The sequence below is a fragment of the Metopolophium dirhodum genome, chromosome 7 (genome assembly GCF_019925205.1).
Source record: "Metopolophium dirhodum isolate CAU chromosome 7, ASM1992520v1, whole genome shotgun sequence".
Classification (NCBI taxonomy): Eukaryota; Metazoa; Arthropoda; class Insecta; order Hemiptera; family Aphididae; genus Metopolophium; species Metopolophium dirhodum.
The window spans coordinates 1,159,046-1,176,076 of record NC_083566.1 but is presented as its reverse complement, the minus strand read 5'-3'; the positions used below and the strand labels follow the sequence as shown (position 1 = coordinate 1,176,076).

The 17,031-nt window shown below is 32.9% G+C and overlaps 1 protein-coding gene and 1 pseudogene across 2 annotated transcripts in view; both read right to left on the bottom strand.

Moving 5' to 3' along the window:
• Positions 1–742, bottom strand: part of LOC132949474 (A disintegrin and metalloproteinase with thrombospondin motifs like) — a 57,859-nt gene extending 57,117 nt beyond the window's left edge. For both annotated transcript variants that reach the window (XM_061020386.1, XM_061020385.1), the window contains exon 1: positions 126–742. The gene's annotated coding sequence lies outside the window, so the exon portion shown is untranslated. The remainder of the gene's footprint in view (positions 1–125) is intronic.
• A 12,435-nt stretch (positions 743–13,177) lies between these two features.
• LOC132948205 (uncharacterized) lies at positions 13,178–14,085 on the bottom strand (annotated as a pseudogene).
• Between the last annotated feature and the right edge of the window lie 2,946 nt (positions 14,086–17,031).

Genomic DNA, 17,031 nt, shown 5'->3' with positions numbered 1-17,031 from the left:
AATACCTACTAAACACCAATATTATATATTGATAATAACGTGACGACACCATAATACACGGAGATCTCTACGAGTAAAAACATATTTTCGGATCGCGTCGATATAAAATGTGTGCGGGTACTTACTCGTTTGACTGTGGCCGCGGTGAGATGGGAACGAAATCCGAAACGACAGGAACCGTCGTCCTCTCCTATAGTTGTTGCCGCGAAAAACTAAACACAGGACGCGTTGTTCGGCAAACGAAAGAGAGTTTCGGCGAGGGTGAAAGACGATTTTCTTTTTTTTTTTTTAAAAAAAAAGACTTTGGCGCCTTGGCGCACGCGCGCGACGGTCGTCTGTGCTACGTCCGCGGTCGGAGATCCAAAACGACCAAACGAAAAAATTTCAAAATGTCAAAAATAAAATTCACGATCGGCGACGCGATATATGGCCGTTGTACGCACCGTGCGGACCGCTTTCACTGGTCCTCGGACACTATATTACAATATTCGCGCGTAGACTTGGACTAGGACGCTCTAGTGTTTGAATCTGCGCGAAATAAAAAAAATATCTAATTATTATTACTGTCGACCGCGGTTGTGTTGTATATACTTTTATAGTCGGGCATTCGACGAGCACTACTCGTCGTCAACTCGCGATGACTACTGACCGTGCCGCCGGTTCAATGATATATCGATGTGGAGGTCCCCCGGGCGTCGCGCTCGTCCGTGTCGTGTTCACTCGACGACCCTACTGCTATGTACAGCCGACGCCGCCGCGGTTGCTGCCGCTCCGGCTGCTGTTGTTGCCCCGTCCGCGCGCGGCGTGCTCGCGTGGTCATCGGTCTCTCCCACTCTCCTCTCTCCCTCACTCTCACACGCTCCGTCTCCGTCTCCGTCACTCGCACGCTGCCCCCCCCCCGGCTCACTCACCGCCACTCCTACTCTCGGCCGACTCCCACCGCGGAAAGCGCCTTATTGTATTACGCGTGTGTGCGGTATTATAATATTATATAGGTATATACCTACCTAGCTGCAGTGTAAGTCGCGCGCGGCTCTCGACGAATTCGCAATTTTTCCGCGATCCATCGAATCCGATAGATCGACGACGACGATACGTCTTATCGGTTATCCGATCGCGACCGTGGGGTTTTTTATGGGTAGGTACCACCTATATGATGCGCGTTACGAGCGCGGCTCGAAATTTTTCGTCTGCGAACACCGCGTATCCATCGCATCATATTATATCCGCTGACGGTTTAACGACTCATCCCTCCTCTAATTGTACTCGAATTTATGTGCGAGTGTGGACCGGCGTCTGCAGACGACTCGTTTGATGATTTTCGGTTTTGCAAATTTCAAGTTTGGATTATTTCCCAATCTTTTATATTTAGCCGGTGCGTGCACGACGCACGTACCTACGCGCTGAAGACCGATCGAAACATATTATTGAAAGAGAATTTTTTCAGAATTCAACTAAAATATATTATATTATTGTATTGTTGTTTTCGAGTTTAAAACAAGTAAATTCTGCAATGCGTTGTATACCTTTATACAGAAGATTAAAAAAAAAATTGTTTATTTTAATTGGACGTGTACCAATAATAAGTGCGTGTTGTTCTGCAGCACTCAACTATAGTGTATAATTAAAATAATAAAAACGTGGTAGGTGCATAATCTGAAGGGGGAAAAAACTTTAGATGTAACGTTTTCTCCAATAATACTTTTTGTATGAGATTGTTGTTACCTCGAAACAAAACGAGTATAATATGCGCTGCACAAAGTATCACACGTCAACCTTACGTGAAATACTAATCACACGGTTAATTCTAATTATACTCTTTTTATCTAGCAGTGTTTTGTGTTGCGAAAAATTACTGTAATTATCAAACATAATAATAAAAAAAATTTAAGTATCCGAAGAATGCCTTACGCTGCATTATAATCACGGTCGATGTATTTTGGTATTTATCATTGTTATAAGTCACTGCAGGTTAAAGCAGTTCATCTACATGGCTACATAACACGATACTAATTATTGTCGAAATGTGGTAAATACGAAATAGTAAATGTCCGCAGAGAGACTGCGAAGATTTAAAACGAAAAATAATTATTCAAACACGTGTAGGTAGGTATGTTATAAATTATTATAATGTGTAGAATGAATACGAATTAAAAAAAACGTTTTGAAATCCCTTTTGTTTCGATTATATTTAATGGATTATCAAATTAATTAAATGGATAATTTAATGAGACAGCATAAATTATGTAAATATAATAATTGCCGTGTGTAATAGGTTTAGTAGTACCTGTCTATAATAGGTAGATAAAAACGAAATAAATTATAGTCATAATATTGATTATTTAAAATCGTCTATTCAATGAACGGAAACATAATACAACTATTACATACGTGTCACTTTTATAGTTCTATAAGAAGCTTATGTAATAATAATATTATGCGAGTGCCTAATAATAATAATTTATTCTTTGAATTAAATTCGAAAGCAAAAAGGTGATAGTTTGTCGATTAAATTTATTGAATATTTATAAATGCAGCTGTTTCACGATAATTGTTCCCATATACATAGGTATGAAATATTATATTATTTAAGACGAGCTGTATGAACTAAAAACCAAGATCTTGGTAGTTTCCGGGTGTTTTATTTTGCTGAAAATATTGAGAAACTCATTCTTTTTATGAAAAAAAAAATAATAATAAACAAAAATGCATTAAAAAGCTTAAAACAAAATAGCACAGCAACGGGTATAATGATTTCAGTTGATCTGACCTAACATTATATGTATACGAATATCGTAAGTATACAATAACAATAATATAATCAGAGTTCGCGCATAGTGTTCTTACTTCCTACCTTAAATTCGTAGGTCTGCACGTGGAGCGAAGGCGTTGAAATTTTTTTCCGAGAAGATAGTCTGCCACATCGTAGTGACATATAATTATGTTTATATGAAGAAGTGTTTCTGGCGGTTTCGCGACTATATTAATTGTATCTATATTCAGAAGAATTCTGAGTCTCAGCTGTCAACTACTGCAGTCGACGCTTTCGCTATAATAATATTATTATATACAGTCTGAAACATGTCATAGAATTAGGTTTTTAATACTCAGCAAGGACGCGTAAAACTCGACTTTGGGGGTTAAAAAGTAAAAACATACATACCTTATATACAATATGTGTCGTCGTATACAGCCGTGGGTACCTGTGTGTTTAAAAGGTTGACCGCCACGGGGTTTTTTTTTTGAAGTATTACTTAAAATCGATTTTGAGAATCTATTCGGGTTCTCAAAAATATTACTAGGATTGACAATTAAGACGGGGTCTCGCTGAAATCGATTTTCAGCGAAAGCTCGTTTAGAGTCACAATAATCAGTATTTTCTAGTCGGATTTAAAATGTACAGTGTTGCCACTTTCTGATGGTATAACAAGCTTGCAGATATCATTATTAGTTGTTTTTTTTTTATCAATTTTTATTTAAATCGTCAAAACTGTTTCCAAGTAAACCTATGAAAAATCCCCGTGGCGTACGGGAGTAAACTAGTGAGAGCCCAAAAAGGGGCTCAAGGTGGTCAACCTGTTAATTCGGGGATTCAGCTCTTAACACACTTTCGGCGAGCACTCCTCCGTTTGACGGTGGAGAACGATTGATCATACAGTCGTCGGCATTCGGTCATCTCCACCTTCGCGTGAAACGAATAAACGATATAATATTATTTGGTGCTGTTTAGATGAAACCCGGCCTCACTGCCGTGCCGACCGCCATCGTCGTTTGACAACATGAGCAAAACTCAAGTGATGTACTCGTAGGTACTCTGCAACGTCGAAGGTCAAACGCAACGTACTCGCACAAGGTGAGTAGTTGTAGGCAATATTTTCGAGTATTTCACTTGAGTTATACTAATATTGTATTACACGTGTCACAGAAATGACCTGTTTCGAATAATATTGTTGACAATTGACATAATTATTGTAACGCCCATTGTTGACACTATGAAAACATAATATCAAAAAGGGCAACGATATGCCATTGAGTTTTTTTCGCATTGTTCACTATCCGTTCGTGTAATGACCTCTGTTATAATTTGTGGACTTGTTGCGTTTATGGCATCCAAATAGAATTACAAAGATATGTGTATATTATAATATTATACCTATACATATCATTTTTATTGATCTAAATAACATCGGCGTCTAAAGCCAAAATTAAATAATTACCTATATTTACATTTTTTCACGATAAGTATACCCACCTACCAACGTTTAACTTAAATTAATTTCTACAATTTACCTAGTTGAAGTCAATAAAATTTTTATTTGATTGGATGCCCGGTTGTAATTTGTCTCCTATAACTGTTGTGGTATGTGTTTATTTCATATTTTTGATATTCTATACTAAGGTCGTACCTATGTTTAACGGTATAATCCACTGCACACGATTCACATAATATGAGTGGGTGGTTTGAAAATTCATCTACTAAATGTCAATAATGTTATATTTAAATCATATTTATATAAGAAGAGACACAATTTTAATATTTATTTAGACGGGATTTCACAGTTTCAATAAATTATGAGTAACTATATAATATATTATTATATATCTATTTGTACCTACTTTATAGAATCAATCTCTATGTATTAAAACAAATTATCAATAATTCAATTTATTATTATTATTACCTACCTGTGGCATAATGAACTTAATGCGCATTCACAGCTACTTCGTGTGTCATGTCGACCAAATCACATTGTGACTTAACTTTTTTGGTGTACCTACCGTTCAATAACCAAGTTGCAACCGAGTTCACCAAGAATTGACAACAGCTCAACTTAGAAACCAATATGATTACCAGTTGTAACTTGTTACCACATATAGTTACCACGCCCTCGCACGACACGACACACGACGTATCTGTGAATCCGGCCTTAATGTTTTCGGTCTTGAAGGGACAAAACGGTGGCCGTCACGTCGATTGTTTTCTCCGCGTCCACCACGCCATACATCCTCAAGGATTCATTTGAGGCCATCAGTACGTACCTACGTGCCATCAGTGGCCGATGATCAACGGAGAACGTTATAATAATAAAAAAAAAATCATGCATCACCGTTCACCGTTGCTCAAGCGTCCGACATGATGTATAAAAACAAATGATATTAGAACAAGATGTGGAGTGCTGAACACGGTAACTGCAGTTATCGCGCGCGCTGCGTACGAAGGAAACCAAGCGTCTTTCGTGGGACCTGCGCACAGTAAGTGATAAAACGTTGCGCTGCTTATATCAGTTATCGTCCATCGTACGCACCCTGACGACATAATATTTTGCAGGCGGCACAGCAGCATCGTTTGAAATCGACGTTCAGTACCGGATCAGTACGCCGTCCAACCATAGATAATATAAGAATGGATAGGACATAAGAACTTATCACATGAAACTTTAGTGATACTATTTTTAAGGTTATATGGGGCAAATATTGATATGATAATTGATAAATAATAATAAATATTTTAAATATTTAACAAAGTTTAGAGTAATTTTCCAGGCACAAGTGGCACAACAATCAAAATACAAACTGATAAATATCTAAATATAACTGACTATCATGTTATCATTATTATTTAATAAAATAGTTTTGCACATAACCTTAAAAAGCCCCATATCGTCTTTCTCTCTTTACGTTCTCTCTTCCCCAAAAAAGCACATGGCCCCATATGGAACTGGTATATGCATGTCCTATCCATTCTTATATTATCTATGCGTCCAACATTTTGTTTGATTGTACAATACTCGGCGATATCGACAACAGCTGATGTCACGTAAATGTCCGTTCGCCCACCACGATTTAAGATGGTATCTGCTTAAATCTCGTGTCTCTCACGGTTGTCTGTTAGGCTTGTTAGTTTTAGTTTTTCACTCAGTTATCAATAAAACTGAAATATACAACGGATTTCCTAACTTTTAAAACCATAATAGTTTATAATGAGTTATACGCTCGTTCAAGTTTAAAATTAAGGCTGTTGACATTTTTAAGGGGTCGGACTTAGGCAATATTTTATAATTTATATCCATTGTGAGTGATGTGTGACTGATCATTAGTGTGCATGAGTTCCCCGAACGCTTTATGTAATTAAAGATAAACTACGGCTAAGATTCTTCGAAATCCGTAACGCACATGTCACTATATTTTTAGATCAAAAAAGATTTGATATGACCAGAAGAAAACCGGAACTAAAATTCACCCAGTATCAAAGCCCGATTTTAATTTTGAAAACATATTTGTTTCTAAGTTTTGTAGGAAACGGATTTTCGATTTGTTGTATTGTTTAATTTATACCTAGTACCAAATTAATTTTTCTTTTATTTTATTTCCTTTACTTTAGTGTCACAAAAAAAAAAAAAATCTAAAATCCGTTTCCTACATAATCTAGAAAAGAAAATAAGGATTTCAAATGTTATTTTCAAAATTAAAATTGACTTCTGGAAGTATATTTTTTCTCTTCCACTTATTGGTCTAAATGCACGAAAAACGAGCAGCTTTCAACAGTAACTAGTAACTAAGTAACTATTGTAAATCAAAATATATGCCAAAACTTTTTAGATCGTTATAAATAATGATAATTGATAGGAAAAGTGATATCCACAATCATTATAATATCTGTACAGTGCTGTAGAGCAAATTGAATGCATTATTCTACGTTTTAGTAACTTACCCATTGCTCATAAATCATAATAATATCGTAATTTTACGACTACGTAACATATTATGTTAACGTTAATAGAATGTCACTCACTCGACGGGCCGTTTTCACTGGGAATATAATAATTATATACAAATGTACAGCTGTATTGGAGACACCTATATAGATTGAAAATAAACCACGACTATAAATTGTACGAAAAAATATAAATAACAATAATAATAATAATAACAAGCTCCTAGCTGTCCCGCCCATCGTTGGCCGTCCCAAAGTTTTTTATAAATATATATGTAAAAAAAAAATGTAGATATAGGCCATATTTTTTAGATAACTCTATTATATAATACCTATGGTAAGTATATAGTAATATAATATGTGTTCAACGGAGTTTAATGGTGCAATATTTTATTGAAAACGGTCCAGTAGTTGTTGAGTCTATTAACTTCGAATAAACCCAACGTGGCTTAAAATATATGATATAAAAATTATTATAAGTATCCGATAAATTTATTATAATATCATGTTGACTGTGGAAACCATTAATATAGGAAAAAAGTATTAATTTCTACTAATTTGTTAATAATATAACTATAGACTAGCTGAAAATTATGGCTTCACCCGTGTGCAGTTTGTTTTTGTGGAAAATCCTGTACAGGATAATATACGCTAATAGGTGTACCTATCGGTTTGAGTGTATCTCAGTTATTACCTACCTCAGTTCACTGATAAAGCGGTGTCAGTGTACCTAACTTTGTGAAAAAATTCGGCCTAGATTGACAATCGCAAGTCGTGGGTTAGAATTAGCACTTGGTATATTTTTTAATGTGGTTTAAATTAATTACTCTCGAAACTTTTCTGATATATCAAAAAACAACCTGTGAGATTGTCTTCAAATTCAATCGAGTAGTTTTCGAGTGTATAAGCTACATACATACATTTGGTTTTAAGATATAGTATCTTTATTCGAGGTCTTATCAAAATGTAATAATCATACCCAATGCATATACATTACCGCATCGCCTCGTCGACAATAAGCCATTTCTGGGGGAAAAAATAGTTGAAAAACCTAACTAGAAATCTTATTCAAAAGGATTTTGTATTCAATATTTTTAGATACAAAATATAATAATGAGTATTTAAATATATTTTAACAAGTATGCCAACTATAATATCTAAGATTGAGATTTCGTTGCTCTTTATATTGTTTTCCAAATCTAGTATCTAACTCGATGCTCGTTTTATCATGTATTTTTGAACCAGAGTAAGAAATTTTATTTTGCATTTTGTTGAACATTTTTTTTACAGCATTTTAGGATTTCAGAGGCAATTTTAAGATTTGTATATGCTTTTACATGATTTTATTACATTTAATAAATTATAACTATCTACAGGTAAATAAATGTGATATATGATTTATATCGAAATTATTAAAAATAAAAATAAATTTAGTTCATTTTTTTTAGTGCATTATTCATAATTTTTATTAGGGCATTAAAACCCAAAATCGAATAATATCATATACTCGTGACAACAGTCGGATACTCGAATAGACATTTGAAAAAAGGTTAAAGTTTTAGAAACGTTTTGACTCCGAAACCTAGGCGTGCAGGATTAGCGTGTAAGACAAAGTATGAATTTTTCTGAAATTTCGTTTGAGGGAAGGGGCACTTGATGACACATGTGCATTGACGCATTTAATAATTACCGAAGAAAGTTAATTTTTTCAATTTGTAATAAAAAAAAAGTGTTGCCGGGTTACGCAAATAATTATATGGCTTATATAGGAAGTTATGTCTAACATATTAGTTTAATATTTCGTCTTACATCGGTTATGTAGCGTTGAATTCGGAATGCAAAATTAAAACATCTGGATAAAATGTAGGTACAAGCAGTGAATAAATAAATTATAAAAAATTTTAGTACGACATGGATTGCCTCGCGAATTTTAAAATCTATATTAATATTATCGTTAAATTATAATATATATTATATTGTATTCAATTTTCTTAAATCACGGACATCGTAATATTGTTATCGTAATTTTTTTAAACATGATCCATGTCTGCGGGATTTGGGTAAATTTACGGGACAGTCGAAATATCTCGATCGGCACTCGATGAGGAACTCTATAGGAACTCGATAAATTATTATATGGGTCAAAATAAATGTAAAAACCGACGTGTCTCGATGAACAAGCGTTGCGGTTGTTACAAACTTGACAAACAGCATAATATACATTATACTATATATATTATAATATAGGTAGGTACAGTAAAAAAAATCACAAGAATATATTATTATCTACTACTTTCATCTACAAAATAGTGCGAAAATAACGTACACGAAATCGCGTACGCCTATACTACAATATATATAATAATAATATTTGTCGATTGTGGTCGACCGATCTTATTATGTGAGCGTTACATATTATTATTATTATGATTATGTTCGATTTTATTGTCGAACCCATATTATAACGACGTCGTCGTCGTCGTAATATTAACGGAATTATTATTATATAACACTCGCTAAATAGTTACAAGCTATTTTCGATCGGCATTGTGGATAATACACCACTAACACCTAAATAATATATAACGCAGAGTACGATCACGCGCTAATTTTCGAGAAATTCGGGTCGCTGCAACTACAACAACCTATATAATGTTATGCTTATGCATAATATATTATTACTATAATAGTGCAGCTGTCAGCTGGCCGCGTATTTCATAACTATTTAATTTTTTTTTCCCCAGCCCGGGGCACAATTTAATAGGTATGACGCGTAATTATTATATTATTTATAGGCCAGCTACTTTATCTGCTCACAGGAACTCCAGTATCGCGATAGTTCGTTGATAGCTTCGAGTGCGCCTCTCGGCCACTGATATAGCTATAGCCTCTCGCTGCTGTTCCCTTAGAAATTGGCGGGTCTTTTAAATTGTCCAAGAAGACAATTGTTTGTAGTTTTAAAAACTTTATATAGGTATATGATCTTTTCAGTCATTCCGTGACCAGCATGCTTTCAGTCAGTGTACGCTATTTTGGCATTTTGGAAACCAATGCCAAACCAAAATTACTATTCAAATTTAAAAATAATATCAATTTTTGTTTTTTTTTTGTCAATAATTTAAATTATTAAGCGTGAAAGATTTAATCAATTTGAAAAGTGCATATTATATACATAAGTATACAAAATTACAAACAAACGTTACCTATATATAGAGAGAGTTGTGAAATGAAATCTATAAGATTATTTATACCATATTATTCGCAAAAAAAAAAATTGTCTCAGAAAACGTATTATCATTTAATGTAAAACGGTACTAATAATATTAATATTTGAAGAAGGTTTCTTGTAAAATATTTGAAATAAAATATTAATGGAATATTTTCGAAACGTTGAGTATTAAATATTATACATTAATCTACTATCAAACATTTTCAGAATATTTGGTCTCATATATTTGATATCGAATATAATATTGTAAAAATAGACTACAGTATGTCACTATAAAAACTAAAAGCCTTTTAAAAGCACTTTTTTCGTATTTTTCTATCCGTTTCGTCTTTTCATTTACCGTTTATGCTTGATAAACTGCACTCAAATATGCACATTAGAAGACATATAATTTATATTGAAATAATCTAAATCAAATATTTTATTTTGTACCTATTACTTAACCTAATTTCCACAATATTTTAAAAATATAATTTTTTCCTGTGGGTATATCCATGACGTATACAGGTATCAATTTATTTTACAGCTTGCAGCCAGTGACTACTGCGATCGAATAATAACGAAAAATGATTTGCTATCTATCTTCGGCGAAAATCCTGCCGCGTCTATGTCGGACACGTTTACTCGAATGATATGAAGTTGTCGGTGGAATTGGTTGAGGGATGTTCTCGTACATCGGTTTTGTCCGTGTCGATTTTCCGATCGCGCGACCGTCTCACAGAGAACAATATTTTGATTCATACAAAATAATTATCATATATAATATCTTCCGATCGGAAGAAATCGCGATCGACCGCACACATAAATATTATATGTGTTTTTTTTTCATGATTATTACAACAGTTAAAAGTACATGCAGATAATAATATATAGAAGAACATATTAATATAATCATATATTATATTACACAGCTGACATCATAAATATTACACTCACGGTTTATAATTTTATTGGTTGCGGATTCCGCAAAGAAAATCAACTATTCCACGGTGGCTCTTCGCGAGTACATGTATAATAATAATAATATACAATGTAGCTATTCTTCAATGTCATGTTTGCGTCTTATATAATAATAAATTGATAAGTGAATGTGGTTTGGCATATATGTAATATATATATACTATATTATGTTGCAGGTGGGGTTTGGGTCTATGCCGATCGCAGAAAAGGATATAAATAGTCGTAATTATAAGATGTACATTGTACACGATCGTTCGCTATAATATGTGGACAGTGCAGTCCCTGACAATAATATTATCTCGGGACTTTGTTATTTGTGGTGTGTGTGTGGGGGTGGGGGGGGGGGGGGTCAGTCAATAACTCGTATATTGATGTAATAGGTTTCTAAACTACTATAATATTGTATACTGTATATAGTATTTTAGAACCATATATTATACATAAATCTAAACGTTTATTTTATACGAATAGACATCGTACGACGTCGGAGGATTGGATCTCAGTCGGGGGCGTATTTAAGGGAGGGTCGGACATGTATGTAACAATACATATTATAATTATAATATATACGATTTATTATTATTTTGATTATTGTTTTACTACCATCGGAGTTATATTTATTTTGTAATTTGTAGTGAACTTGGTTGTAACTAATTTATATTCTGTTGTAGTGTCCCCTTCCACACCATTCGGTATTCCAAAATACGCCCATGATCTCGATTAAATATGGCCGTATTGAAATCGTTTCGATCGTAGCTATATAAATATTTTATACGCCAGTCGACATTTATCTAAAGGAGGGTTCCCACGGCGCGTGGCTCGGCGAGCCACGAGTAAAATTCGCTGGCTTGGTAAACTACACGCGCCGTGGGAACGCTCTTGCGCGTCTAGGCGCGGTATAGCTCGGCCATGCTCGCGTCTATCCGAAAATTGTCGGTCCGATGTGTCCGCGCCAAAGTAAACGAGCCGCGCATTTAGACAGCGTTCCCACAGGCGTGCGGTTCGGAGAGCCATTGATAGTTGTACCTATACGTTTTTTGGTGTTTTATTTTGCAATTTGGTGTTTTTTATTTTTTAATCAATATTAATATTTACTATGACGGAATGGTCAAATGATGAGGTAATAGAGTTTTTGCAAGGAGTTTTTGAAGGATATCCACAAATTTGGTCCATACCATTTAGCCAGATGGATATGGCTAAGGCCATATATTCTTTAAAGCTATACATATTTAAAGATCAATTTAAATTAAATAGCAAAGAAGAAAAGGCGTTAAAAGATATTTGTTGTTTTATAGTTAAATGTTACGTTCAGGCTTGGTTTTCGTCACCCAATGCAATTGAAGCTCCACTTAATGATATATTATTTTTAAAAAAATTAGAAGAATATAAATTGTACAAATAAAGAATTTCAGACGTAGCTATAAAGAGCAAAAACAACTTGTTTTACAGGTAATATATTTTACTATTTTCAAAATAAATTAAACTTAAAAATGTTATTATATTTTCTATTCTGTTCAAGACTACCGGAAAAAATACCCGCAAAGTGACAGACATACGCTAAAGAAACCATTTTAAGTGTCATTAATTAATTATACCTACAATTTGATGAAAAAAATTCATATTGGTAATTCTATTTTTATGTTGTAAAAATTACATGAAAATCAAGTAAATAAAACCAAAACGTATATTACAGAATCTTAAGACTTTTTTAGTCGTAATGTTTTTTTATATTATTTAATTCTGTATAATTGTTACTCAACATATTTTGTCATATATCCAACCGTACGTTGTACATATTTAAAAACAAAAAAAAATCCAATTTCGTTAAATATATACAATATTTTGTAAATTAATGAGTTTTCTTAAAAATAAATGGAATTACGAGAATTTATGTAATATGCTTTTTTATATACAATGTTAAAATCTATCATTTAGTTCTTTACATATTTTCACTAAATACTATACATTCTGAGTTAAATAAAAAAAACAAAAAACTACCCTCTTTTTCCATATTTCAACCCTAATGCGGCACCAGAAGGGGTTGAGTGAGATCTTCCAAATTTTACCCAAATGACTTATTCATATAACTTAGCAAATTAGGGGGGTACTGTATTAAAAAAATCACATTGAAAAAATAAGGACCACCCTTATTTGTAGGTACTAAATATTGTTTTATACATAGAAGATATTAATTTTTTTTTATTAAAATGCTTATAATACATTCTGTATTATTATTTATTAATTTTAAATATTATTAAGAAAAAAAGTGTTTATTATTCTAATAAAAGATATGTTTTAAAATATAAATACTTTACCATGATTTCATTTTTCAACTCCTGATTTAACGCCTTACAAACATCTTGAATACACCTGGAGACAGTTCGACTCGAACAAGTATGATAAGCTCTTAAAGCTATCTCCTGTGGCTAAGAACCTTAAGGTAACAGCTAGCCTTTCCTGGACCGAAATACACTTTCTCATATTTGTATCAGTTTTACATATGGTTGGACCAATTTTTTGAATAAGATATTCAAAGTCTGTGGCAGACATTCTACAGAAGTTTTGAAACTTGTTAGATGGTCCTCGTTTTAAATCTTCTAACAGATCCGTTGCATTGTACCTATATTGTAGTTGTAGTATAATATATTATTAATAATGTTAAGTACAACTATAGTATAATATTATTTTATTTTTTAATTTAGTATTTTCTGTCAAAAACTTGTTAACTATAAAAAAACTAGCTTGTAATAAATTATAAACTGTTATGCTCTTGTATGTACTTACATTTAAAGTTAAAACTGTTAAAAAAAGGTAGTCAGTAAAAACTAAATATAAGCAAATTAAACTAAAATTAAATTTAAAAAACCTAAAATTAAATATTAATTTACATAAGCATACTTACCTAGCACGGCTTTTGTAAACTTCATGCATCCAATACCTTCTTTCCTTGCAGGATTTCGTTTTTCTTTTTCAACTAATTTTTCTTTTAAATAATCACCGCCTACAATTACAATATACCTAGTACCTACGCTGCTGCACAATCAGCAATTTGCGTGTTATCCAAAGAACGACTCATTTTGAACTGAGACTTTTGGCGTTTAAATAATTTTGTAGGAACTCTGATCGGCTCGGATAAGCTTGTGGCTCGCCAAGTCACGCGCCGTGGGAATGCTGTTGACATTGTAGGCTCGTGATTGTAGGCTCGTGGTCCTTATTTTTTCAATGTGATTTTTTTAATACAGTACCCCCCTAATTTGCTAAGTTATATGAATAAGTCATTTGGGTAAAATTTGGAAGATCTCACTCAACCCCTTCTGGTGCCGCATTAGGGTTGAAATATGGAAAAAGAGGGTAGTTTTTTGTTTTTTTTATTTAACTCAGAATGTATAGTATTTAGTGAAAATATGTAAAGAACTAAATGATAGATTTTAACATTGTATATAAAAAAGCATATTACATAAATTCTCGTAATTCCATTTATTTTTAAGAAAACTCATTAATTTACAAAATATTGTATATATTTAACGAAATTGGATTTTTTTTGTTTTTAAATATGTACAACGTACGGTTGGATATATGACAAAATATGTTGAGTAACAATTATACAGAATTAAATAATATAAAAAAACATTACGACTAAAAAAGTCTTAAGATTCTGTAATATACGTTTTGGTTTTATTTACTTGATTTTCATGTAATTTTTACAACATAAAAATAGAATTACCAATATGAATTTTTTTCATCAAATTGTAGGTATAATTAATTAATGACACTTAAAATGGTTTCTTTAGCGTATGTCTGTCACTTTGCGGGTATTTTTTCCGGTAGTCTTGAACAGAATAGAAAATATAATAACATTTTTAAGTTTAATTTATTTTGAAAATAGTAAAATATATTACCTGTAAAACAAGTTGTTTTTGCTCTTTATAGCTACGTCTGAAATTCTTTATTTGTACAATTTATATTCTTCTAATTTTTTTAAAAATAATATATCATTAAGTGGAGCTTCAATTGCATTGGGTGACGAAAACCAAGCCTGAACGTAACATTTAACTATAAAACAACAAATATCTTTTAACGCCTTTTCTTCTTTGCTATTTAATTTAAATTGATCTTTAAATATGTATAGCTTTAAAGAATATATGGCCTTAGCCATATCCATCTGGCTAAATGGTATGGACCAAATTTGTGGATATCCTTCAAAAACTCCTTGCAAAAACTCTATTACCTCATCATTTGACCATTCCGTCATAGTAAATATTAATATTGATTAAAAAATAAAAAACACCAAATTGCAAAATAAAACACCAAAAAACGTATAGGTACAACTATCAATGGCTCTCCGAACCGCACGCCTGTGGGAACGCTGTCTAAATGCGCGGCTCGTTTACTTTGGCGCGGACACATCGGACCGACAATTTTCGGATAGACGCGAGCATGGCCGAGCTATACCGCGCCTAGACGCGCAAGAGCGTTCCCACGGCGCGTGTAGTTTACCAAGCCAGCGAATTTTACTCGTGGCTCGCCGAGCCACGCGCCGTGGGAACCCTCCTTTTACATTTCGCTGTCCCGATGCGAGGGCGAGATATTACGTATATTAAACACACGTAGGTACAAATCCATTAATGAGTTTTATTTTTGTTGATGTTTTATTAATTATTGTTGACTAGCGTATTTGTCGGAAATCCATGCACATGGGTAATGTGAGAATACTATTACGGGTTAATACTATTTAACAGATAATTCATTATCGTTTAACAATGATATTATGCAAAATATAAATACATACACCCGTTTTGCGTTCCTTTACGACGGCAAAGCGCAGAAAGAGATGATTATAGATTATAAAGACCAGTATAGGTACGTACAAATACGTCTAACAGACACACTCTGGAGAAACGAAACCTGCGTTATCAATATTATAATATATGAGTATATTATTATGACGCATTGTGATTAATTATTGTGATATTACGACCCTTGCATTGCGGAGTATATATAGGTGCTTGTTGTTATTATTTTTTACAACAGACTTGCGAAATATCTAGGCTTTTTCAGATGCTGGCTATGGATAAAGTCACGTTGGAGACGATAATATAGACATTTACAAAACTGTTCTTATATGCACACCGTGCACAGTCAATTACTAAATTATACACAGCTACCTATAGGAAGGCATATTATAAATTAACAGCTATGCAATTAATGCGGTGGAATTTTAAACACAAAACTATTGCAAAAATAATGGTTACGGCTGCAATGAATAACTCCTATGGATAGTGTGAATAGTGTAGTTATGTAAGAGTTACATTTTAGTCATATATCAAAGCGAAGAAACGATTAGGCCGTCGTGAGTGAAACAATATTCATACGACATATTATTATTATCTACACTGACTGGTTCGCTAAATCCAGCTGGCACATCATCATCGCATCTATAATATGTTGTAAAACGATTTATCACTGAATCATTAATTGCCAATTCCCCCGGAGTGTGTCATTCGAAATAAACAAATCACTAAATTTCACTAACGCTGTCGCTGCCCGTTGCGATCTCAGTTTTTAAAATGTATAATAATATGCTTTGAATAGTTTATACAGTACCATAATATTGAGAAGCTACACAAATATATTATACATTTTAGGTTTGGCAATAATTCTAGTTTTTCGCAATAATATAAACAACGATGAATTAATTATAGTTTGAACGATTTGATGAATAATTATTTAAATAATACATTTATATTGAAAATTCTACAAATGCATATGGGGGACGATACAAAAAAACAATTTGTATTATAATATCATAGCCCATAGGTATTCTATAGATACAGTGTAAGTATTACTCAACACTTTATTGTATTTTAGTTGGAAATTAAATACATTGTAAACTTTTTTTTGTTGAAAAATTAGGTTTGTAGTTTATACGGTTATGATATTATTTTACATGCACAACCGTAAATCATAAAAATAAACGCAACAAAGAAAATTACTGTGAATGTTAAATTACATTATCTTATCTTTCCACCTCGATGTTATAAAACGTTATGATAACCGATTTCCACAAGAACGTTAAAGAAAAGCATTTAATTAATTAAAACTTGTAAAGTGGATTTTTATGCATTAG